Here is a 27,582-nt window from a genome sequence, read left to right on the forward strand (position 1 = left end):
AAAGACCTTTCTTAACTGTTACAAGAATGCAATGGCATCATGTGAAGACAAGCGTTTGTTTAATCCACTGATAATGGAAGAACTTTCAGTAAAATCGGTTCTGAACGGATGTTGTGCAAAAGAAGCAGGTATGTATTTGAATATAAACCCAAAAGGTTTTATGAATGAATGGAAAATAAATGAATGAATGAATGAATGAATGAATGAATGAATGAATGAATGGAATGAATGAAATGAATGAAATGAATGGAATGAATGAAATGAATGAAATGAATGAATGAATGAATGAATGAATGAATGGAATGAATGGAATGAATAGAATAAATGGACGAATGAATGAATGAATGAATGAATGGAATGAATGGAATAAATGAACGAATGAATGAATGAATGAATAAATAAATGAATGAATGAATAAATAAATGAATGAATGAATGAACGAATGAACGGATGAATGAATGAATGAATGAATGAAATGACTGGAATGAATGAATGAACGAATGAACGAATGAATGAATGAATGAATGAATGAATGAATGAATAGAATAAATGGACGAATGAATGAATGTATGAATGAATGAATGAATGAATGAATGAATGAATGAAATGAATGGAATGAATTGAATAAATGAACGAATGAATGAATGAATGAATGAATGAATGAATGAATGAATGAATGAATGAATGAATGAATGAACGGATGAATGAATGAATGAATGAATGAATGAACGAATGAACGAATGAATGAAAGAGAGAATGGAAACGGGGTATGTGTCACAGGGACAACAACCCGACCAAAGAGCAGAAAGTAGCCCGAGGCCACCAATGTTTTATGAGATCTCAACCCTCCTCTATACCTCTTGCCAATGTGAAATAAACAAACACACAGCAAGACGTACAGTAAAACTCAATTTAAAAAGAGGTCCGCGTCCGATGTAAATGTCAATTATAAACATGAATTAACAAAGGAATACTAGCAGTTACTGATATGTCAGCTCCAGACTTCAATTAAACTTATTGAAATATTATGTCTTCATCATATGAAAATCAACCACAATCCCTCCCGTTAGGGGTTTAGTTTCCTGCATCATAAATCATACGAGATGAACATAACTCGTGTCATACCAACAACTGCTTTTAGAATGAATGTGTTTATTTCCGATGTAAAGATCCTATGAGTAAATCAATATCAATTACAAAAAAATGCCATCTTTAATGACTTGACAACAGTATCGTATAGGTTACAAGAGCGCAATTATTCGTAATGCATTTTCCATAGGGTACCACTGGTGTTCCGTATTTTTTTTCTCGAAGACTACACAAACTAGGGAAAAACGGATTGCAGTTCCTGTTACTAGAAAAGCCAGTGTTGCAGTACAACCAAAAAAATATATAGGGTCATGCGGCAGAAATTGACTTAAAATGCAGTTAAAAAAAATCGTCTATTTTTTTCGCTTAATGAAAAAGGCATATTTTTATTGGCTCCGACGTGCAGAAATGGAGGATATTTTCTATACTTCGTAAAATGTGAATATGATTTTCTGCAATTTTTAAACCTAATTGGATAAGCTTTCGATTAAATGTAATTCCAATCCTGTATCATCCAATCAGAAGCCGTATAGGATTCTATTCTGAGTACCATCTTGGGGTAAAAACTTGCCGGTAAAATGTAAACAAATAATTGCGCTCTTGTAACCTATACGGTAATGAAAAAAAAAATCCGAAAATTAAGCGCCCGCGCTAAATGAAGCGCTAGCGTCTATCTAGATAAAATCACGTCTTCAAAACATTATCTGATCACTCTCTGAATTTTGAGAATTAGTTTTTTCCCGCCGATCGGGCCAAAAATTTGAACTGATTTTTTCACCAAATACGGTACTGTTCAAAAAGACATGAAGATAAAGTTTATTTACTGGCCTTATTTTTCAAAGGTCATCCAGCTCTGATCATATTGTCGTCAAAACCGTTCTGATATGGAAAAGCTACATCGAATTTTGAAGAATGGCTTTAAATGAAACCATTTCTTGAAAAAACACGTTTTTGAAACAGACTATAGTTTTTCCAAATTTTGAAAATATGATAATATTACTACTTTGGCAAGAGAAACTATTCTTGGACTACAATATTCAATGCCAAGATTAATTTTTCTACTTTGCAATTTAACTAAATCGTTGGTGTTTGTTTAGGGACCCTTTTGGTCAATTTTCACCAAATTAGCTTTTTGCTAGAATAGCAACTGAGTCACGATCATTATGGTTAAAAACCAAAATAAATCTTCAAATTCAAGATATACACATGCTTTTCCCCATAAAAACAGTAGATATCACAAAACCGTTCTATTCTCTTCATACTTTGTCGACATTCGAGCCCACCCTAGATTTAGATATGGAAATCAACACAAATAGGAAACAGACTATAGCTTGAATTCACGTTGATGAAAAGTCCATTTGACCCCATTTCTCGCTGTTTCATATTTTTTCCGAGCAAAATGACTATTTTTAACATTTTTCAAAGCCTTATTAAAAAAAAATGTCTTTTTTCTATAGGTTACAAGAGCGCAATTATTCGTAATGCATTTTCCATAGGGCACCACTGGTGTTCCGTATTTTTTTTCTCGAAGACTACACAAACTAGGGAAAAACGGATTGCAGTTCCTGTTACTAGAAAAGCCAGTGTTGCAGTACAACCAAAAAAATATATAGGGTCATGCAGCAGAAATTGACTTAAAATGCAGTTGAAAAAGATCGTCTATTTTTTTCGCTTAATGAAAAAGGCATATTTTTATTGGCTCCGACGTGCAGAAATGGAGGATATTTTCTATACTTCGTAAAATGTGAATATGATTTTCTGCAATTTTTAAACCTAATTGAATAAGCTTTCGATTAAATGTAATTCCAATCCTGTATCATCCAATCAGAAGCCGTATAGGATTCTATTCTGAGTACCACCTTGGGGTAAAAACTTGCCGGTAAAATGTAAACAAATAATTGCGCTCTTGTAACCTATACGGTAATGAAAAAAAAATCAGAAAATTAAGCGCCCGCGCTAAATGAAGCGCTAGCGTCTATCTAGATAAAATCACGTCTTCAAAACATTATCTGATCACTCTCTGAATTTTGATAAATAGTTTTTGCCCGCCGATCGGGCCAAAAATTTGAACTGATTTTTTCACCAAATACGGTACTGTTCAAAAAGACATGAAGATAAAGTTTATTTACTGGCCTTATTTTTCAAAGGTCATCCAGCACTGATCATATTGTCGTCAAAACCGTTCTGATATGGAAAAGCTACATCGAATTTTGAAGAATGGCTTTAAATGAAACCATTTCTTGAAAAAACACGTTTTTGAAACAGACTATAGTTTTTCCAAATTTTGAAAATATGATAATATTACTACTTTGGCAAGAGAAACTATTCTTGGACTACAATATTCAATGCCAAGATTAATTTTTCTACTTTGCAATTTAACTAAATCGTTGGTGTTTGTTTAGGGACCCTTTTGGTCAATTTTCACCAAATTAGCTTTTTGCTAGAATAGCAACTGAGTCACGATCATTATGGTTAAAAACCAAAATAAATCTTCAAATTCAAGATATACACATGCTTTTCCCCATAAAAACAGTAGATATCACAAAACCGTTCTATTCTCTTCATACTTTGTCGACATTCGAGCCCACCCTAGATTTAGATATGGAAATCAACACAAATAGGAAACAGACTATAGCTTGAATTCACGTTGATGAAAAGTCCATTTGACCCCATTTCTCGCTTTTTCACATTTTTTCCGAGCAAAATGACTATTTTTAACATTTTTCAAAGCCTTATTAAAAAAAAATGTCTTTTTTCTATAGGTTACAAGAGCGCAATTATTCGTAATGCATTTTCCATAGGGTACCACTGGTGTTCCGTATTTTTTTTCTCGAAGACTACACAAACTAGGGAAAAACGGATTGCAGTTCCTGTTACTAGAAAAGCCAGTGTTGCAGTACAACCAAAAAAATATATAGGGTCATGCGGCAGAAATTGACTTAAAATGCAGTTGAAAAAGATCGTCTATTTTTTTCGCTTAATGAAAAAGGCATATTTTTATTGGCTCCGACGTGCAGAAATGGAGGATATTTTCTATACTTCGTAAAATGTGAATATGATTTTCTGCAATTTTTAAACCTAATTGAATAAGCTTTCGATTAAATGTAATTCCATTCCTGTATCATCCAATCAGAAGCCGTATAGGATTCTATTCTGAGTACCATCTTGGGGTAAAAACTTGCCGGTAAAATGTAAACAAATAATTGCGCTCTTGTAACCTATACGGTAATGAAAAAAAAAATCCGAAAATTAAGCGCCCGCGCTAAATGAAGCGCTAGCGTCTATCTAGATAAAATCACGTCTTCAAAACATTATCTGATCACTCTCTGAATTTTGAGAATTAGTTTTTGCCCGCCGATCGGGCCAAAAATTTGAACTGATTTTTTCACCAAATACGGTACTGTTCAAAAAGACATGAAGATAAAGTTTATTTACTGGCCTTATTTTTCAAAGGTCATCCAGCACTGATCATATTGTCGTCAAAACCGTTCTGATATGGAAAAGCTACATCGAATTTTGAAGAATGGCTTTAAATGAAACCATTTCTTGAAAAAACACGTTTTTGAAACAGACTATAGTTTTTCCAAATTTTGAAAATATGATAATATTACTACTTTGGCAAGAGAAACTATTCTTGGACTACAATATTCAATGCCAAGATTAATTTTTCTACTTTGCAATTTAACTAAATCGTTGGTGTTTGTTTAGGGACCCTTTTGGTCAATTTTCACCAAATTAGCTTTTTGCTAGAATAGCAACTGAGTCACGATCATTATGGTTAAAAACCAAAATAAATCTTCAAATTCAAGATATACACATGCTTTTCCCCATAAAAACAGTAGATATCACAAAACCGTTCTATTCTCTTCATACTTTGTCGACATTCGAGCCCACCCTAGATTTAGATATGGAAATCAACACAAATAGGAAACAGACTATAGCTTGAATTCACGTTGATGAAAAGTCCATTTGACCCCATTTCTCGCTTTTTCACATTTTTTCCGAGCAAAATGACTATTTTTAACATTTTTCAAAGCCTTATTAAAAAAAAATGTCTTTTTTCTATAGGTTACAAGAGCGCAATTATTCGTAATGCATTTTCCATAGGGTACCACTGGTGTTCCGTATTTTTTTTCTCGAAGACTACACAAACTAGGGAAAAACGGATTGCAGTTCCTGTTACTAGAAAAGCCAGTGTTGCAGTACAACCAAAAAAATATATAGGGTCATGCGGCAGAAATTGACTTAAAATGCAGTTGAAAAAGATCGTCTATTTTTTTCGCTTAATGAAAAAGGCATATTTTTATTGGCTCCGACGTGCAGAAATGGAGGATATTTTCTATACTTCGTAAAATGTGAATATGATTTTCTGCAATTTTTAAACCTAATTGAATAAGCTTTCGATTAAATGTAATTCCATTCCTGTATCATCCAATCAGAAGCCGTATAGGATTCTATTCTGAGTACCATCTTGGGGTAAAAACTTGCCGGTAAAATGTAAACAAATAATTGCGCTCTTGTAACCTATACGGTAATGAAAAAAAAAATCCGAAAATTAAGCGCCCGCGCTAAATGAAGCGCTAGCGTCTATCTAGATAAAATCACGTCTTCAAAACATTATCTGATCACTCTCTGAATTTTGAGAATTAGTTTTTGCCCGCCGATCGGGCCAAAAATTTGAACTGATTTTTTCACCAAATACGGTACTGTTCAAAAAGACATGAAGATAAAGTTTATTTACTGGCCTTATTTTTCAAAGGTCATCCAGCACTGATCATATTGTCGTCAAAACCGTTCTGATATGGAAAAGCTACATCGAATTTTGAAGAATGGCTTTAAATGAAACCATTTCTTGAAAAAACACGTTTTTGAAACAGACTATAGTTTTTCCAAATTTTGAAAATATGATAATATTACTACTTTGGCAAGAGAAACTATTCTTGGACTACAATATTCAATGCCAAGATTAATTTTTCTACTTTGCAATTTAACTAAATCGTTGGTGTTTGTTTAGGGACCCTTTTGGTCAATTTTCACCAAATTAGCTTTTTGCTAGAATAGCAACTGAGTCACGATCATTATGGTTAAAAACCAAAATAAATCTTCAAATTCAAGATATACACATGCTTTTCCCCATAAAAACAGTAGATATCACAAAACCGTTCTATTCTCTTCATACTTTGTCGACATTCGAGCCCACCCTAGATTTAGATATGGAAATCAACACAAATAGGAAACAGACTATAGCTTGAATTCACGTTGATGAAAAGTCCATTTGACCCCATTTCTCGCTTTTTCACATTTTTTCCGAGCAAAATGACTATTTTTAACATTTTTCAAAGCCTTATTAAAAAAAAATGTCTTTTTTCTATAGGTTACAAGAGCGCAATTATTCGTAATGCATTTTCCATAGGGTACCACTGGTGTTCCGTATTTTTTTTCTCGAAGACTACACAAACTAGGGAAAAACGGATTGCAGTTCCTGTTACTAGAAAAGCCAGTGTTGCAGTACAACCAAAAAAATATATAGGGTCATGCGGCAGAAATTGACTTAAAATGCAGTTGAAAAAGATCGTCTATTTTTTTCGCTTAATGAAAAAGGCATATTTTTATTGGCTCCGACGTGCAGAAATGGAGGATATTTTCTATACTTCGTAAAATGTGAATATGATTTTCTGCAATTTTTAAACCTAATTGAATAAGCTTTCGATTAAATGTAATTCCATTCCTGTATCATCCAATCAGAAGCCGTATAGGATTCTATTCTGAGTACCATCTTGGGGTAAAAACTTGCCGGTAAAATGTAAACAAATAATTGCGCTCTTGTAACCTATACGGTAATGAAAAAAAAAATCCGAAAATTAAGCGCCCGCGCTAAATGAAGCGCTAGCGTCTATCTAGATAAAATCACGTCTTCAAAACATTATCTGATCACTCTCTGAATTTTGAGAATTAGTTTTTGCCCGCCGATCGGGCCAAAAATTTGAACTGATTTTTTCACCAAATACGGTACTGTTCAAAAAGACATGAAGATAAAGTTTATTTACTGGCCTTATTTTTCAAAGGTCATCCAGCACTGATCATATTGTCGTCAAAACCGTTCTGATATGGAAAAGCTACATCGAATTTTGAAGAATGGCTTTAAATGAAACCATTTCTTGAAAAAACACGTTTTTGAAACAGACTATAGTTTTTCCAAATTTTGAAAATATGATAATATTACTACTTTGGCAAGAGAAACTATTCTTGGACTACAATATTCAATGCCAAGATTAATTTTTCTACTTTGCAATTTAACTAAATCGTTGGTGTTTGTTTAGGGACCCTTTTGGTCAATTTTCACCAAATTAGCTTTTTGCTAGAATAGCAACTGAGTCACGATCATTATGGTTAAAAACCAAAATAAATCTTCAAATTCAAGATATACACATGCTTTTCCCCATAAAAACAGTAGATATCACAAAACCGTTCTATTCTCTTCATACTTTGTCGACATTCGAGCCCACCCTAGATTTAGATATGGAAATCAACACAAATAGGAAACAGACTATAGCTTGAATTCACGTTGATGAAAAGTCCATTTGACCCCATTTCTCGCTTTTTCACATTTTTTCCGAGCAAAATGACTATTTTTAACATTTTTCAAAGCCTTATTAAAAAAAAATGTCTTTTTTCTATAGGTTACAAGAGCGCAATTATTCGTAATGCATTTTCCATAGGGTACCACTGGTGTTCCGTATTTTTTTTCTCGAAGACTACACAAACTAGGGAAAAACGGATTGCAGTTCCTGTTACTAGAAAAGCCAGTGTTGCAGTACAACCAAAAAAATATATAGGGTCATGCGGCAGAAATTGACTTAAAATGCAGTTGAAAAAGATCGTCTATTTTTTTCGCTTAATGAAAAAGGCATATTTTTATTGGCTCCGACGTGCAGAAATGGAGGATATTTTCTATACTTCGTAAAATGTGAATATGATTTTCTGCAATTTTTAAACCTAATTGAATAAGCTTTCGATTAAATGTAATTCCATTCCTGTATCATCCAATCAGAAGCCGTATAGGATTCTATTCTGAGTACCATCTTGGGGTAAAAACTTGCCGGTAAAATGTAAACAAATAATTGCGCTCTTGTAACCTATACGGTAATGAAAAAAAAAATCCGAAAATTAAGCGCCCGCGCTAAATGAAGCGCTAGCGTCTATCTAGATAAAATCACGTCTTCAAAACATTATCTGATCACTCTCTGAATTTTGAGAATTAGTTTTTGCCCGCCGATCGGGCCAAAAATTTGAACTGATTTTTTCACCAAATACGGTACTGTTCAAAAAGACATGAAGATAAAGTTTATTTACTGGCCTTATTTTTCAAAGGTCATCCAGCACTGATCATATTGTCGTCAAAACCGTTCTGATATGGAAAAGCTACATCGAATTTTGAAGAATGGCTTTAAATGAAACCATTTCTTGAAAAAACACGTTTTTGAAACAGACTATAGTTTTTCCAAATTTTGAAAATATGATAATATTACTACTTTGGCAAGAGAAACTATTCTTGGACTACAATATTCAATGCCAAGATTAATTTTTCTACTTTGCAATTTAACTAAATCGTTGGTGTTTGTTTAGGGACCCTTTTGGTCAATTTTCACCAAATTAGCTTTTTGCTAGAATAGCAACTGAGTCACGATCATTATGGTTAAAAACCAAAATAAATCTTCAAATTCAAGATATACACATGCTTTTCCCCATAAAAACAGTAGATATCACAAAACCGTTCTATTCTCTTCATACTTTGTCGACATTCGAGCCCACCCTAGATTTAGATATGGAAATCAACACAAATAGGAAACAGACTATAGCTTGAATTCACGTTGATGAAAAGTCCATTTGACCCCATTTCTCGCTTTTTCACATTTTTTCCGAGCAAAATGACTATTTTTAACATTTTTCAAAGCCTTATTAAAAAAAAATGTCTTTTTTCTATAGGTTACAAGAGCGCAATTATTCGTAATGCATTTTCCATAGGGTACCACTGGTGTTCCGTATTTTTTTTCTCGAAGACTACACAAACTAGGGAAAAACGGATTGCAGTTCCTGTTACTAGAAAAGCCAGTGTTGCAGTACAACCAAAAAAATATATAGGGTCATGCGGCAGAAATTGACTTAAAATGCAGTTGAAAAAGATCGTCTATTTTTTTCGCTTAATGAAAAAGGCATATTTTTATTGGCTCCGACGTGCAGAAATGGAGGATATTTTCTATACTTCGTAAAATGTGAATATGATTTTCTGCAATTTTTAAACCTAATTGAATAAGCTTTCGATTAAATGTAATTCCATTCCTGTATCATCCAATCAGAAGCCGTATAGGATTCTATTCTGAGTACCATCTTGGGGTAAAAACTTGCCGGTAAAATGTAAACAAATAATTGCGCTCTTGTAACCTATACGGTAATGAAAAAAAAAATCCGAAAATTAAGCGCCCGCGCTAAATGAAGCGCTAGCGTCTATCTAGATAAAATCACGTCTTCAAAACATTATCTGATCACTCTCTGAATTTTGAGAATTAGTTTTTGCCCGCCGATCGGGCCAAAAATTTGAACTGATTTTTTCACCAAATACGGTACTGTTCAAAAAGACATGAAGATAAAGTTTATTTACTGGCCTTATTTTTCAAAGGTCATCCAGCACTGATCATATTGTCGTCAAAACCGTTCTGATATGGAAAAGCTACATCGAATTTTGAAGAATGGCTTTAAATGAAACCATTTCTTGAAAAAACACGTTTTTGAAACAGACTATAGTTTTTCCAAATTTTGAAAATATGATAATATTACTACTTTGGCAAGAGAAACTATTCTTGGACTACAATATTCAATGCCAAGATTAATTTTTCTACTTTGCAATTTAACTAAATCGTTGGTGTTTGTTTAGGGACCCTTTTGGTCAATTTTCACCAAATTAGCTTTTTGCTAGAATAGCAACTGAGTCACGATCATTATGGTTAAAAACCAAAATAAATCTTCAAATTCAAGATATACACATGCTTTTCCCCATAAAAACAGTAGATATCACAAAACCGTTCTATTCTCTTCATACTTTGTCGACATTCGAGCCCACCCGAGATTTAGATATGGAAATCAACACAAATAGGAAACAGACTATAGCTTGAATTCACGTTGATGAAAAGTCCATTTGACCCCATTTCTCGCTGTTTCACATTTTTTCCGAGCAAAATGACTATTTTTAACATTTTTCAAAGCCTTATTAAAAAAAAATGTCTTTTTTCTATAGGTTACAAGAGCGCAATTATTCGTAATGCATTTTCCATAGGGTACCACTGGTGTTCCGTATTTTTTTTCTCGAAGACTACACAAACTAGGGAAAAACGGATTGCAGTTCCTGTTACTAGAAAAGCCAGTGTTGCAGTACAACCAAAAAAATATATAGGGTCATGCGGCAGAAATTGACTTAAAATGCAGTTGAAAAAGATCGTCTATTTTTTTCGCTTAATGAAAAAGGCATATTTTTATTGGCTCCGACGTGCAGAAATGGAGGATATTTTCTATACTTCGTAAAATGTGAATATGATTTTCTGCAATTTTTAAACCTAATTGAATAAGCTTTCGATTAAATGTAATTCCATTCCTGTATCATCCAATCAGAAGCCGTATAGGATTCTATTCTGAGTACCATCTTGGGGTAAAAACTTGCCGGTAAAATGTAAACAAATAATTGCGCTCTTGTAACCTATACGGTAATGAAAAAAAAAATCCGAAAATTAAGCGCCCGCGCTAAATGAAGCGCTAGCGTCTATCTAGATAAAATCACGTCTTCAAAACATTATCTGATCACTCTCTGAATTTTGAGAATTAGTTTTTGCCCGCCGATCGGGCCAAAAATTTGAACTGATTTTTTCACCAAATACGGTACTGTTCAAAAAGACATGAAGATAAAGTTTATTTACTGGCCTTATTTTTCAAAGGTCATCCAGCACTGATCATATTGTCGTCAAAACCGTTCTGATATGGAAAAGCTACATCGAATTTTGAAGAATGGCTTTAAATGAAACCATTTCTTGAAAAAACACGTTTTTGAAACAGACTATAGTTTTTCCAAATTTTGAAAATATGATAATATTACTACTTTGGCAAGAGAAACTATTCTTGGACTACAATATTCAATGCCAAGATTAATTTTTCTACTTTGCAATTTAACTAAATCGTTGGTGTTTGTTTAGGGACCCTTTTGGTCAATTTTCACCAAATTAGCTTTTTGCTAGAATAGCAACTGAGTCACGATCATTATGGTTAAAAACCAAAATAAATCTTCAAATTCAAGATATACACATGCTTTTCCCCATAAAAACAGTAGATATCACAAAACCGTTCTATTCTCTTCATACTTTGTCGACATTCGAGCCCACCCGAGATTTAGATATGGAAATCAACACAAATAGGAAACAGACTATAGCTTGAATTCACGTTGATGAAAAGTCCATTTGACCCCATTTCTCGCTGTTTCACATTTTTTCCGAGCAAAATGACTATTTTTAACATTTTTCAAAGCCTTATTAAAAAAAAATGTCTTTTTTCTATAGGTTACAAGAGCGCAATTATTCGTAATGCATTTTCCATAGGGTACCACTGGTGTTCCGTATTTTTTTTCTCGAAGACTACACAAACTAGGGAAAAACGGATTGCAGTTCCTGTTACTAGAAAAGCCAGTGTTGCAGTACAACCAAAAAAATATATAGGGTCATGCGGCAGAAATTGACTTAAAATGCAGTTGAAAAAGATCGTCTATTTTTTTCTCTTAATGAAAAAGGCATATTTTTATTGGCTCCGACGTGCAGAAATGGAGGATATTTTCTATACTTCGTAAAATGTGAATATGATTTTCTGCAATTTTTAAACCTAATTGAATAAGCTTTCGATTAAATGTAATTCCATTCCTGTATCATCCAATCAGAAGCCGTATAGGATTCTATTCTGAGTACCATCTTGGGGTAAAAACTTGCCGGTAAAATGTAAACAAATAATTGCGCTCTTGTAACCTATACGGTAATGAAAAAAAAAATCCGAAAATTAAGCGCCCGCGCTAAATGAAGCGCTAGCGTCTATCTAGATAAAATCACGTCTTCAAAACATTATCTGATCACTCTCTGAATTTTGAAAATTAGTTTTTGCCCGCCGATCGGGCCAAAAATTTGAACTGATTTTTTCACCAAATACGGTACTGTTCAAAAAGACATGAAGATAAAGTTTATTTACTGGCCTTATTTTTCAAAGGTCATCCAGCACTGATCATATTGTCGTCAAAACCGTTCTGATATGGAAAAGCTACATCGAATTTTGAAGAATGGCTTTAAATGAAACCATTTCTTGAAAAAACACGTTTTTGAAACAGACTATAGTTTTTCCAAATTTTGAAAATATGATAATATTACTACTTTGGCAAGAGAAACTATTCTTGGACTACAATATTCAATGCCAAGATTAATTTTTCTACTTTGCAATTTAACTAAATCGTTGGTGTTTATTTAGGGACCCTTTTGGTCAATTTTCACCAAATTAGCTTTTTGCTAGAATAGCAACTGAGTCACGATCATTGTGGTTAAAAACCAAAATAAATCTTCAAATTCAAGATATACACATGCTTTTCCCCATAAAAACAGTAGATATCACAAAACCGTTCTATTCTCTTCATACTTTGTCGACATTCGAGCCCACCCGAGATTTAGATATGGAAATCAACACAAATAGGAAACAGACTATAGCTTGAATTCACGTTGATGAAAAGTCCATTTGACCCCATTTCTCGCTGTTTCACATTTTTTCCGAGCAAAATGACTATTTTTAACATTTTTCAAAGCCTTATTAAAAAAAAATGTCTTTTTTCTATAGGTTACAAGAGCGCAATTATTCGTAATGCATTTTCCATAGGGTACCACTGGTGTTCCGTATTTTTTTTCTCGAAGACTACACAAACTAGGGAAAAACGGATTGCAGTTCCTGTTACTAGAAAAGCCAGTGTTGCAGTACAACCAAAAAAATATATAGGGTCATGCGGCAGAAATTGACTTAAAATGCAGTTGAAAAAGATCGTCTATTTTTTTCGCTTAATAAAAAAGGCATATTTTTATTGGCTCCGACGTGCAGAAATGGAGGATATTTTCTATACTTCGTAAAATGTGAATATGATTTTCTGCAATTTTTAAACCTAATTGAATAAGCTTTCGATTAAATGTAATTCCATTCCTGTATCATCCAATCAGAAGCCGTATAGGATTCTATTCTGAGTACCATCTTGGGGTAAAAACTTGCCGGTAAAATGTAAACAAATAATTGCGCTCTTGTAACCTATACGGTAATGAAAAAAAAATCCGAAAATTAAGCGCCCGCGCTAAATGAAGCGCTAGCGTCTATCTAGATAAAATCACGTCTTCAAAACATTATCTGATCACTCTCTGAATTTTGAAAATTAGTTTTTGCCCGCCGATCGGGCCAAAAATTTGAACTGATTTTTTCACCAAATACGGTACTGTTCAAAAAGACATGAAGATAAAGTTTATTTACTGGCCTTATTTTTCAAAGGTCATCCAGCACTGATCATATTGTCGTCAAAACCGTTCTGATATGGAAAAGCTACATCGAATTTTGAAGAATGGCTTTAAATGAAACCATTTCTTGAAAAAACACGTTTTTGAAACAGACTATAGTTTTTCCAAATTTTGAAAATATGATAATATTACTACTTTGGCAAGAGAAACTATTCTTGGACTACAATATTCAATGCCAAGATTAATTTTTCTACTTTGCAATTTAACTAAATCGTTGGTGTTTATTTAGGGACCCTTTTGGTCAATTTTCACCAAATTAGCTTTTTGCTAGAATAGCAACTGAGTCACGATCATTATGGTTAAAAACCAAAATAAATCTTCAAATTCAAGATATACACATGCTTTTCCCCATAAAAACAGTAGATATCACAAAACCGTTCTATTCTCTTCATACTTTGTCGACATTCGAGCCCACCCGAGATTTAGATATGGAAATCAACACAAATAGGAAACAGACTATAGCTTGAATTCACGTTGATGAAAAGTCCATTTGACCCCATTTCTCGCTGTTTCACATTTTTTCCGAGCAAAATGACTATTTTTAACATTTTTCAAAGCCTTATTAAAAAAAAATGTCTTTTTTCTATAGGTTACAAGAGCGCAATTATTCGTAATGCATTTTCCATAGGGTACCACTGGTGTTCCGTATTTTTTTTCTCGAAGACTACACAAACTAGGGAAAAACGGATTGCAGTTCCTGTTACTAGAAAAGCCAGTGTTGCAGTACAACCAAAAAAATATATAGGGTCATGCGGCAGAAATTGACTTAAAATGCAGTTGAAAAAGATCGTCTATTTTTTTCTCTTAATGAAAAAGGCATATTTTTATTGGCTCCGATGTGCAGAAATGGAGGATATTTTCTATACTTCGTAAAATGTGAATATGATTTTCTGCAATTTTTAAACCTAATTGAATAAGCTTTCGATTAAATGTAATTCCATTCCTGTATCATCCAATCAGAAGCCGTATAGGATTCTATTCTGAGTACCATCTTGGGGTAAAAACTTGCCGGTAAAATGTAAACAAATAATTGCGCTCTTGTAACCTATACGGTAATGAAAAAAAAAATCCGAAAATTAAGCGCCCGCGCTAAATGAAGCGCTAGCGTCTATCTAGATAAAATCACGTCTTCAAAACATTATCTGATCACTCTCTGAATTTTGAGAATTAGTTTTTGCCCGCCGATCGGGCCAAAAATTTGAACTGATTTTTTCACCAAATACGGTACTGTTCAAAAAGACATGAAGATAAAGTTTATTTACTGGCCTTATTTTTCAAAGGTCATCCAGCACTGATCATATTGTCGTCAAAACCGTTCTGATATGGAAAAGCTACATCGAATTTTGAAGAATGGCTTTAAATGAAACCATTTCTTGAAAAAACACGTTTTTGAAACAGACTATAGTTTTTCCAAATTTTGAAAATATGATAATATTACTACTTTGGCAAGAGAAACTATTCTTGGACTACAATATTCAATGCCAAGATTAATTTTTCTACTTTGCAATTTAACTAAATCGTTGGTGTTTATTTAGGGACCCTTTTGGTCAATTTTCACCAAATTAGCTTTTTGCTAGAATAGCAACTGAGTCACGATCATTATGGTTAAAAACCAAAATAAATCTTCAAATTCAAGATATACACATGCTTTTCCCCATAAAAACAGTAGATATCACAAAACCGTTCTATTCTCTTCATACTTTGTCGACATTCGAGCCCACCCGAGATTTAGATATGGAAATCAACACAAATAGGAAACAGACTATAGCTTGAATTCACGTTGATGAAAAGTCCATTTGACCCCATTTCTCGCTGTTTCACATTTTTTCCGAGCAAAATGACTATTTTTAACATTTTTCAAAGCCTTATTAAAAAAAAATGTCTTTTTTCTATAGGTTACAAGAGCGCAATTATTCGTAATGCATTTTCCATAGGGTACCACTGGTGTTCCGTATTTTTTTTCTCGAAGACTACACAAACTAGGGAAAAACGGATTGCAGTTCCTGTTACTAGAAAAGCCAGTGTTGCAGTACAACCAAAAAAATATATAGGGTCATGCGGCAGAAATTGACTTAAAATGCAGTTGAAAAAGATCGTCTATTTTTTTCGCTTAATGAAAAAGGCATATTTTTATTGGCTCCGACGTGCAGAAATGGAGGATATTTTCTATACTTCGTAAAATGTGAATATGATTTTCTGCAATTTTTAAACCTAATTGAATAAGCTTTCGATTAAATGTAATTCCATTCCTGTATCATCCAATCAGAAGCCGTATAGGATTCTATTCTGAGTACCATCTTGGGGTAAAAACTTGCCGGTAAAATGTAAACAAATAATTGCGCTCTTGTAACCTATACGGTAATGAAAAAAAAATCCGAAAATTAAGCGCCCGCGCTAAATGAAGCGCTAGCGTCTATCTAGATAAAATCACGTCTTCAAAACATTATCTGATCACTCTCTGAATTTTGAAAATTAGTTTTTGCCCGCCGATCGGGCCAAAAATTTGAACTGATTTTTTCACCAAATACGGTACTGTTCAAAAAGACATGAAGATAAAGTTTATTTACTGGCTTTATTTTTCAAAGGTCATCCAGCACTGATCATATTGTCGTCAAAACCGTTCTGATATGGAAAAGCTACATCGAATTTTGAAGAATGGCTTTAAATGAAACCATTTCTTGAAAAAACACGTTTTTGAAACAGACTATAGTTTTTCCAAATTTTGAAAATATGATAATATTACTACTTTGGCAAGAGAAACTATTCTTGGACTACAATATTCAATGCCAAGATTAATTTTTCTACTTTGCAATTTAACTAAATCGTTGGTGTTTATTTAGGGACCCTTTTGGTCAATTTTCACCAAATTAGCTTTTTGCTAGAATAGCAACTGAGTCACGATCATTATGGTTAAAAACCAAAATAAATCTTCAAATTCAAGATATACACATGCTTTTCCCCATAAAAACAGTAGATATCACAAAACCGTTCTATTCTCTTCATACTTTGTCGACATTCGAGCCCACCCGAGATTTAGATATGGAAATCAACACAAATAGGAAACAGACTATAGCTTGAATTCACGTTGATGAAAAGTCCATTTGACCCCATTTCTCGCTGTTTCACATTTTTTCCGAGCAAAATGACTATTTTTAACATTTTTCAAAGCCTTATTAAAAAAAAATGTCTTTTTTCTATAGGTTACAAGAGCGCAATTATTCGTAATGCATTTTCCATAGGGTACCACTGGTGTTCCGTATTTTTTTTCTCGAAGACTACACAAACTAGGGAAAAACGGATTGCAGTTCCTGTTACTAGAAAAGCCAGTGTTGCAGTACAACCAAAAAAATATATAGGGTCATGCGGCAGAAATTGACTTAAAATGCAGTTGAAAAAGATCGTCTATTTTTTTCGCTTAATGAAAAAGGCATATTTTTATTGGCTCCGACGTGCAGAAATGGAGGATATTTTCTATACTTCGTAAAATGTGAATATGATTTTCTGCAATTTTTAAACCTAATTGAATAAGCTTTCGATTAAATGTAATTCCATTCCTGTATCATCCAATCAGAAGCCGTATAGGATTCTATTCTGAGTACCATCTTGGGGTAAAAACTTGCCGGTAAAATGTAAACAAATAATTGCGCTCTTGTAACCTATACAGTAATGAAAAAAAAAATCCGAAAATTAAGCGCCCGCGCTAAATGAAGCGCTAGCGTCTATCTAGATAAAATCACGTCTTCAAAACATTATCTGATCACTCTCTGAATTTTGAGAATTAGTTTTTGCCCGCCGATCGGGCCAAAAATTTGAACTGATTTTTTCACCAAATACGGTACTGTTCAAAAAGACATGAAGATAAAGTTTATTTACTGGCCTTATTTTTCAAAGGTCATCCAGCACTGATCATATTGTCGTCAAAACCGTTCTGATATGGAAAAGCTACATCGAATTTTGAAGAATGGCTTTAAATGAAACCATTTCTTGAAAAAACACGTTTTTGAAACAGACTATAGTTTTTCCAAATTTTGAAAATATGATAATATTACTACTTTGGCAAGAGAAACTATTCTTGGACTACAATATTCAATGCCAAGATTAATTTTTCTACTTTGCAATTTAACTAAATCGTTGGTGTTTATTTAGGGACCCTTTTGGTCAATTTTCACCAAATTAGCTTTTTGCTAGAATAGCAACTGAGTCACGATCATTATGGTTAAAAACCAAAATAAATCTTCAAATTCAAGATATACACATGCTTTTCCCCATAAAAACAGTAGATATCACAAAACCGTTCTATTCTCTTCATACTTTGTCGACATTCGAGCCCACCCGAGATTTAGATATGGAAATCAACACAAATAGGAAACAGACTATAGCTTGAATTCACGTTGATGAAAAGTCCATTTGACCCCATTTCTCGCTGTTTCACATTTTTTCCGAGCAAAATGACTATTTTTAACATTTTTCAAAGCCTTATTAAAAAAAAATGTCTTTTTTCTATAGGTTACAAGAGCGCAATTATTCGTAATGCATTTTCCATAGGGTACCACTGGTGTTCCGTATTTTTTTTCTCGAAGACTACACAAACTAGGGAAAAACGGATTGCAGTTCCTGTTACTAGAAAAGCCAGTGTTGCAGTACAACCAAAAAAATATATAGGGTCATGCGGCAGAAATTGACTTAAAATGCAGTTGAAAAAGATCGTCTATTTTTTTCTCTTAATGAAAAAGGCATATTTTTATTGGCTCCGATGTGCAGAAATGGAGGATATTTTCTATACTTCGTAAAATGTGAATATGATTTTCTGCAATTTTTAAACCTAATTGAATAAGCTTTCGATTAAATGTAATTCCATTCCTGTATCATCCAATCAGAAGCCGTATAGGATTCTATTCTGAGTACCATCTTGGGGTAAAAACTTGCCGGTAAAATGTAAACAAATAATTGCGCTCTTGTAACCTATACGGTAATGAAAAAAAAAATCCGAAAATTAAGCGCCCGCGCTAAATGAAGCGCTAGCGTCTATCTAGATAAAATCACGTCTTCAAAACATTATCTGATCACTCTCTGAATTTTGAGAATTAGTTTTTGCCCGCCGATCGGGCCAAAAATTTGAACTGATTTTTTCACCAAATACGGTACTGTTCAAAAAGACATGAAGATAAAGTTTATTTACTGGCCTTATTTTTCAAAGGTCATCCAGCACTGATCATATTGTCGTCAAAACCGTTCTGATATGGAAAAGCTACATCGAATTTTGAAGAATGGCTTTAAATGAAACCATTTCTTGAAAAAACACGTTTTTGAAACAGACTATAGTTTTTCCAAATTTTGAAAATATGATAATATTACTACTTTGGCAAGAGAAACTATTCTTGGACTACAATATTCAATGCCAAGATTAATTTTTCTACTTTGCAATTTAACTAAATCGTTGGTGTTTGTTTAGGGACCCTTTTGGTCAATTTTCACCAAATTAGCTTTTTGCTAGAATAGCAACTGAGTCACGATCATTATGGTTAAAAACCAAAATAAATCTTCAAATTCAAGATATACACATGCTTTTCCCCATAAAAACAGTAGATATCACAAAACCGTTCTATTCTCTTCATACTTTGTCGACATTCGAGCCCACCCTAGATTTAGATATGGAAATCAACACAAATAGGAAACAGACTATAGCTTGAATTCACGTTGATGAAAAGTCCATTTGACCCCATTTCTCGCTTTTTCACATTTTTTCCGAGCAAAATGACTATTTTTAACATTTTTCAAAGCCTTATTAAAAAAAAATGTCTTTTTTCTATAGGTTACAAGAGCGCAATTATTCGTAATGCATTTTCCATAGGGTACCACTGGTGTTCCGTATTTTTTTTCTCGAAGACTACACAAACTAGGGAAAAACGGATTGCAGTTCCTGTTACTAGAAAAGCCAGTGTTGCAGTACAACCAAAAAAATATATAGGGTCATGCGGCAGAAATTGACTTAAAATGCAGTTGAAAAAGATCGTCTATTTTTTTCGCTTAATGAAAAAGGCATATTTTTATTGGCTCCGACGTGCAGAAATGGAGGATATTTTCTATACTTCGTAAAATGTGAATATGATTTTCTGCAATTTTTAAACCTAATTGAATAAGCTTTCGATTAAATGTAATTCCATTCCTGTATCATCCAATCAGAAGCCGTATAGGATTCTATTCTGAGTACCATCTTGGGGTAAAAACTTGCCGGTAAAATGTAAACAAATAATTGCGCTCTTGTAACCTATACGGTAATGAAAAAAAAAATCCGAAAATTAAGCGCCCGCGCTAAATGAAGCGCTAGCGTCTATCTAGATAAAATCACGTCTTCAAAACATTATCTGATCACTCTCTGAATTTTGAGAATTAGTTTTTGCCCGCCGATCGGGCCAAAAATTTGAACTGATTTTTTCACCAAATACGGTACTGTTCAAAAAGACATGAAGATAAAGTTTATTTACTGGCCTTATTTTTCAAAGGTCATCCAGCACTGATCATATTGTCGTCAAAACCGTTCTGATATGGAAAAGCTACATCGAATTTTGAAGAATGGCTTTAAATGAAACCATTTCTTGAAAAAACACGTTTTTGAAACAGACTATAGTTTTTCCAAATTTTGAAAATATGATAATATTACTACTTTGGCAAGAGAAACTATTCTTGGACTACAATATTCAATGCCAAGATTAATTTTTCTACTTTGCAATTTAACTAAATCGTTGGTGTTTATTTAGGGACCCTTTTGGTCAATTTTCACCAAATTAGCTTTTTGCTAGAATAGCAACTGAGTCACGATCATTATGGTTAAAAACCAAAATAAATCTTCAAATTCAAGATATACACATGCTTTTCCCCATAAAAACAGTAGATATCACAAAACCGTTCTATTCTCTTCATACTTTGTCGACATTCGAGCCCACCCGAGATTTAGATATGGAAATCAACACAAATAGGAAACAGACTATAGCTTGAATTCACGTTGATGAAAAGTCCATTTGACCCCATTTCTCGCTGTTTCACATTTTTTCCGAGCAAAATGACTATTTTTAACATTTTTCAAAGCCTTATTAAAAAAAAATGTCTTTTTTCTATAGGTTACAAGAGCGCAATTATTCGTAATGCATTTTCCATAGGGTACCACTGGTGTTCCGTATTTTTTTTCTCGAAGACTACACAAACTAGGGAAAAACGGATTGCAGTTCCTGTTACTAGAAAAGCCAGTGTTGCAGTACAACCAAAAAAATATATAGGGTCATGCGGCAGAAATTGACTTAAAATGCAGTTGAAAAAGATCGTCTATTTTTTTCGCTTAATGAAAAAGGCATATTTTTATTGGCTCCGACGTGCAGAAATGGAGGATATTTTCTATACTTCGTAAAATGTGAATATGATTTTCTGCAATTTTTAAACCTAATTGAATAAGCTTTCGATTAAATGTAATTCCATTCCTGTATCATCCAATCAGAAGCCGTATAGGATTCTATTCTGAGTACCATCTTGGGGTAAAAACTTGCCGGTAAAATGTAAACAAATAATTGCGCTCTTGTAACCTATACAGTAATGAAAAAAAAAATCCGAAAATTAAGCGCCCGCGCTAAATGAAGCGCTAGCGTCTATCTAGATAAAATCACGTCTTCAAAACATTATCTGATCACTCTCTGAATTTTGAGAATTAGTTTTTGCCCGCCGATCGGGCCAAAAATTTGAACTGATTTTTTCACCAAATACGGTACTGTTCAAAAAGACATGAAGATAAAGTTTATTTACTGGCCTTATTTTTCAAAGGTCATCCAGCACTGATCATATTGTCGTCAAAACCGTTCTGATATGGAAAAGCTACATCGAATTTTGAAGAATGGCTTTAAATGAAACCATTTCTTGAAAAAACACGTTTTTGAAACAGACTATAGTTTTTCCAAATTTTGAAAATATGATAATATTACTACTTTGGCAAGAGAAACTATTCTTGGACTACAATATTCAATGCCAAGATTAATTTTTCTACTTTGCAATTTAACTAAATCGTTGGTGTTTATTTAGGGACCCTTTTGGTCAATTTTCACCAAATTAGCTTTTTGCTAGAATAGCAACTGAGTCACGATCATTATGGTTAAAAACCAAAATAAATCTTCAAATTCAAGATATACACATGCTTTTCCCCATAAAAACAGTAGATATCACAAAACCGTTCTATTCTCTTCATACTTTGTCGACATTCGAGCCCACCCGAGATTTAGATATGGAAATCAACACAAATAGGAAACAGACTATAGCTTGAATTCACGTTGATGAAAAGTCCATTTGACCCCATTTCTCGCTGTTTCACATTTTGTCCGAGCAAAATGACTATTTTTTACATTTTTCAAAGCCTTATTAAAAAAAAATGTCTTTTTTCTATAGGTTACAAGAGCGCAATTATTCGTAATGCATTTTCCATAGGGTACCACTGGTGTTCCGTATTTTTTTTCTCGAAGACTACACAAACTAGGGAAAAACGGATTGCAGTTCCTGTTACTAGAAAAGCCAGTGTTGCAGTACAACCAAAAAAATATATAGGGTCATGCGGCAGAAATTGACTTAAAATGCAGTTGAAAAAGATCGTCTATTTTTTTCGCTTAATGAAAAAGGCATATTTTTATTGGCTCCGACGTGCAGAAATGGAGGATATTTTCTATACTTCGTAAAATGTGAATATGATTTTCTGCAATTTTTAAACCTAATTGAATAAGCTTTCGATTAAATGTAATTCCATTCCTGTATCATCCAATCAGAAGCCGTATAGGATTCTATTCTGAGTACCATCTTGGGGTAAAAACTTGCCGGTAAAATGTAAACAAATAATTGCGCTCTTGTAACCTATAACTACATCCCTTGTGAACTTAACTGTGTAAAGGTTTGGTTAGCTTTTGGGGCGAATGACGACATTTTTGTGATTTGTATAGAATATTACTATAAAAGATGGAATGTGAAATACCTGAACGTATAAGATGTCTGCACATTGACTTATATTTACGAACGATGTCCTTGTTACGATTATACAATTTAATAAAAGTTTTCAAAAGTGTGTGATATCGAAAACCATGCATGGTGTATTATGTTTTAGTAGTGCAGAGATTTTTTTCGTTAAAATCAAATACGTCGTTACATTCACGAGCAAATCGAACAAGTTGAGATATATATACACCATATATAAGCCTTAGGTAAAATCATCTCAAAAGTCCATAGTTTAAAGGATTTTGAGTTTCAATCTTATGAAAAACTTTTTAATTCAGGTGTTACCCCTATTCTTGACTATTCATCTGGAATATGGGGAAATAGGAAGTTCCAAGCATTAGATAATGTACAGAACAAAGCAATTCGATATTACTTAGGCGTACACAGATTTGAACCCATTTTAGCACTATATGGGGATACTGGGTGGATACCAAGTCAGTTTCGGCATAGGGTCAATATCTTTTGCTATTGGAATATGCTATCAATTTTTGAAGACGATCGATCAACGGAAGTGGTGTCCAACATGGATCACGAACGTTGCACAAACAAATGGTGTAGTGATATTAAAGATATTTTCACTGAACTTATATAATAATATGTCACAGTGTTACGAAAGTAGAACAATGGTGGATTTAAAATCTTTTGGACAAATTGTACGAACTTTTTATTGTGGCATATTGAGAGAGTCCTTGATAAATAAGCCAAAGCTACGATCCTACTTAAACTTTAAAACAAACTGTGAATTAGAACACTATGTAAAACTAAATCTTATGAAGAACGAGCGATCTGTGCTAGCCCAGTTTAGGTGCGGGAAATAACCAATCAGAATTAAGACTGGTAGATATATTGGGGACTCAGTAGAAGATAGACTATGTCGATTTTGTATTTCACAGAATGTTGAAAGTGAACTACATTTTCTTATAAACTGTATTTTATAATAATATCAGACAAACTGTTTTAACGAGATACTACTGTTGCCTGACTTTATGCAGCTATATAACTAGGGACAATTAACATTTCTAATGGTGAACCACCCCCAAAAAATAGCTAAATACTTAGCAGTGTCACTTTTCCGTAGAAAACAAAAGGTCTACTCTAGTTAACATTCTTAACTTGTTCATAAACTTTAGAAGAACCATTCCCGAACTTTTACAAACGATATTTCTTAAATTATGATTATCTTTCTCTCGAATTTAAACTGACAATGAACACGTGATATTGAAACATTTATATTGAATTGAAAGTAAAAGGTGACCATTGCGCCGGGTGTATTTTGTACGTTGAATAATAGTTTGTCCCTGACATATATATATTTATGTTACTTTACACATGTCACTATAATAAAAAATTTACTTAAGCACCATGGTGCCAAGGAAACATCATCTCTTTTATCGTAAATTTTAGTATTAAGCTTAACGTAAGAGATGTAGATATCAAGATCCAGGAAAGGGTAGTGTTGATTGTTAGTATTAGCTTTATTGGAAGTAAGTTCAACAAGATAAATCTCTTTGTGTACATACTGAAGTCCAAACTACCATCCAAGTATCTAAAATTGTCATCAACATTTTATATCGCATGTTGTTTCTTTGGGTCTTTGATGGTTTTAGACATGCATTGTGATTCGTAACAATACAGAAACATGTCCCTAATAAGTGTTGCACAATTAGTCCCCATTGGAATTCCGATAACTTGGCGATATACGGAATCTCCATAGCGAACAAAAATGTTATCTAGTAAAAATTTAAGTGCAGTTTTCATATCAAAGCATGTTCATATTTCTTGTGTTTGTTACTAAATGACTTAAAAGAGTTTGAACATATATATTCACATTCTGACTTTTTAAATGCTTATTTAATTAGGTATGTGATTTTTTTCTTAATGAGATTATGAGGCATGAATGAATGAATGAATGTATATAACACACACAAAAACAACTTGCATAAAGATTAAAGACACAGAGTGTCGATCTAAGAATACGCTCAGTTACTGAAAGTTAGTTCAAAGCCAATAATCCGTAATAAATAAATAAATCATGTTCTTCCAGACTACATAATCAATCAGTACACAACCAACGACATACCTAATCTTTTTTAAACTTGCATATTGATATTTTCGAAGTCAACTTCCTACAAAGATATATATTATTCAAAGTTTCAAACTAATGATAAAACACAAATAATGCAAAGAAAACACACATGTAAACAAAAAATATAAACGAAGCAAATTGATGGTCAATATTTTTAAATGTTTTTGATCGCTTATCATTGGCAATTAACATGACATTCCGTTTCAGTAATTATGGATGGTACTAACCAATGTTTTGGAGAATTTTACATGGATATTCATACGATTATCAGAGAGTATTGTTTTCGGATGGACATTTTGACTCAAATAGCAGTCAAATCTGTTGACTCGGGAAATTGGACAACGTATTGTGGGTAAGTATGTTACATTTTACAAAAAAATATATACCATTATACTGACTTCATATACAGGGTTTGCTACTGACTAACGAAAACCTGTTCCACCAGGGATTGTCGAAGAACAACTGATGTACCATGTGTCACTGCATCTACTCTGTGTTTTTGTCGTCATTGATCATCTTTCGTCAGACCTGTTCATTTACCGATTGAGTCTGGATCACTTTATTGCGATTATTTGCTGACGTTACGTCACTATTTTATTCTTCTAGCAACATTAGTATAATTGAAATTTTCTGAAATCCAGACATATATAACAGGTCTAAACAATGGGAAGTGAATTTTTATCCCCACCCCCCCCCCCCCCCCCCCCCCACCCCTAAATGAATATCTGGTCTATTCAAACTCTTGAATAACTGAAAAACCTGCTATTGTTTTTAATGGCGAAACAATATACTGTATTAACATTTGAGTATGATATTAGTACAGATTCTAAATTGAGATGTTCAGGTTCAGTTCCTATAGCTGTATTGTTTTGCACATGATATTATTTGAAATGTAATTATTACCGACACGTTAATTAGTGAATTTTTATTGTTAAACAAGGACCTTTGTAAGTTGGGATTACTTGTGTCCCATTCCTTTCTTACATTTTAGCAATACGATATATTTAATCCATCTAATTTTACATTTTATCACGTGTTTTGATGACCATGTTACCGTGATTTGTATTACTTAGGAATTGTTATATCAGAGAAAGGGCATGACCACATAATGCATGTTTTAAATGTAACGAATAAGAGACGACAGCAGTCTAACAATGTTCTAAACTCATCAATCCATGTTCTATATACAAACCAAGAAATTTTAACCTAGCGCCGTTCAAACTACGACGAAGGACATATATTAATTTACGATTCGGGGGTAGTTGAGATGATACTAGTCGGTTGTGCTGTTTTTGTGATACTTATAAGGTAACTAATGTAAATGAATCAGCAGAATATCCGTTTTCTCCGGGTTTTTTTTATAAAAACATATACAGTAGCAGTAGATAGATACTACACCAGACCATGGTAACACATGTGAATATCTTCGCATTTTTTGCAGTAAAGCTTACACTTTCTAATTAACTTGAATTGATTATTTTAGATTGGTTGATGAAGCGCAACACTGCATTAAAAGTGTTATCAGCCCATTGAACTGTACCACAGCATATTACGACGCCACTCAGCACCTTATGTATGCTTCACAGCCACCATATTGTTGGGATAGTTCTTTCAATTTTTATTGGATTGATCGCTATGGCATCAATTCATGTACGTCTATTTGGTCCAAGTGCCATTATAGAAGTATGGTGTTAATTTTCCTATTTGTTAAGACAATGTATTTTGTAAATTAAACTTATAATAGTTTTCACAATGTATTTTGTAAATCAAACTTAGTTTTCTCGTTTGAATTGTTTTACTTTTAACACATCGGGGCCTTGCTATGCGGTATGGGTTTTGCTAATTGTTGAAGGCCGGAATCTATGGTAGAGAAAAATCCTTAAATAGTAAAATGTTCAGCAAATAAGATCTACAAATATATCAAATGATCAAAATCGTCAATTAATTTTACCCATTTTTACATTTTTTGCGGACACTTTAATACAGAGAGATAATATTCTAATGGGTACAAGAGTGCAAACGCTGAAATGTCTCGCCTGTTTTACTTATCATTGAATTGATATCTGTAATATGAAGGTTTTACTACAAGTATCATATTAACTTAACATTGACCAATGAACCATGAAAATGAGGTCAAGTTCATATGAACCCTGCCTGACAGACATGTACACCTTACAATCATTCCATACATCAAATATAGTTGACCTATTATTAATAGTATCTATTAAACTGACAAAATCACAAAATTTATAATTGACCAATGCACAACGAAAATGAAGTCAAGGTCATATGAACCCTGCAACACAGATATGTAAACCTCACAATTATTCCATTCACTAGATATAATTGACCTATTGCTTATAACATCTGCGAAAAAGACCAAACCACAAAAACTAAAATTTGTCCAACGAACCATGAAAATGAGGTCGTGGTCAGATGAAACCTGGCAGACAGACATGTACATCTGACAATCATTCCATACACCAAATATAGCAGCCCTATTGATAATAGTATCTGATAAATAGACCAAACCACAAAAACTACATTGCTCAATGAACCATGACATTGAGGTCAAGGTCAGATGAATCTGTCAGTCAGACATATACCCCTTACAATCCTTCCATACACCAAATATAGTTGACCTTTTACTTATAGTATCTGAGAAATAGACCAAACCACAAAAACTAAACATTGTTCAATGAACCATGAAATTGGGGTCAAGGTCGGATAAAATCTGTCAGTCGGACATGTTCCCCTTAAAATCATTCC

General features: G+C 33.3%; 1 long non-coding RNA gene across 1 annotated transcript; it reads left to right on the forward strand.

Annotated features, from left to right (window-relative positions):
* On the forward strand, positions 1-26,517 carry LOC127714655 (uncharacterized). The gene is made up of 3 exons (XR_007987849.1): positions 1-128; positions 25,021-25,165; positions 26,297-26,517. It is a non-coding gene; the product is annotated as an uncharacterized LOC127714655 (long non-coding RNA).
* Positions 26,518-27,582: the final 1,065 nt, after the last annotated feature.

The sequence above is a fragment of the Mytilus californianus genome, unplaced genomic scaffold (genome assembly GCF_021869535.1).
Source record: "Mytilus californianus isolate M0D057914Y unplaced genomic scaffold, xbMytCali1.0.p SCAF_9, whole genome shotgun sequence".
Taxonomy (NCBI): Eukaryota; Metazoa; Mollusca; class Bivalvia; order Mytilida; family Mytilidae; genus Mytilus; species Mytilus californianus.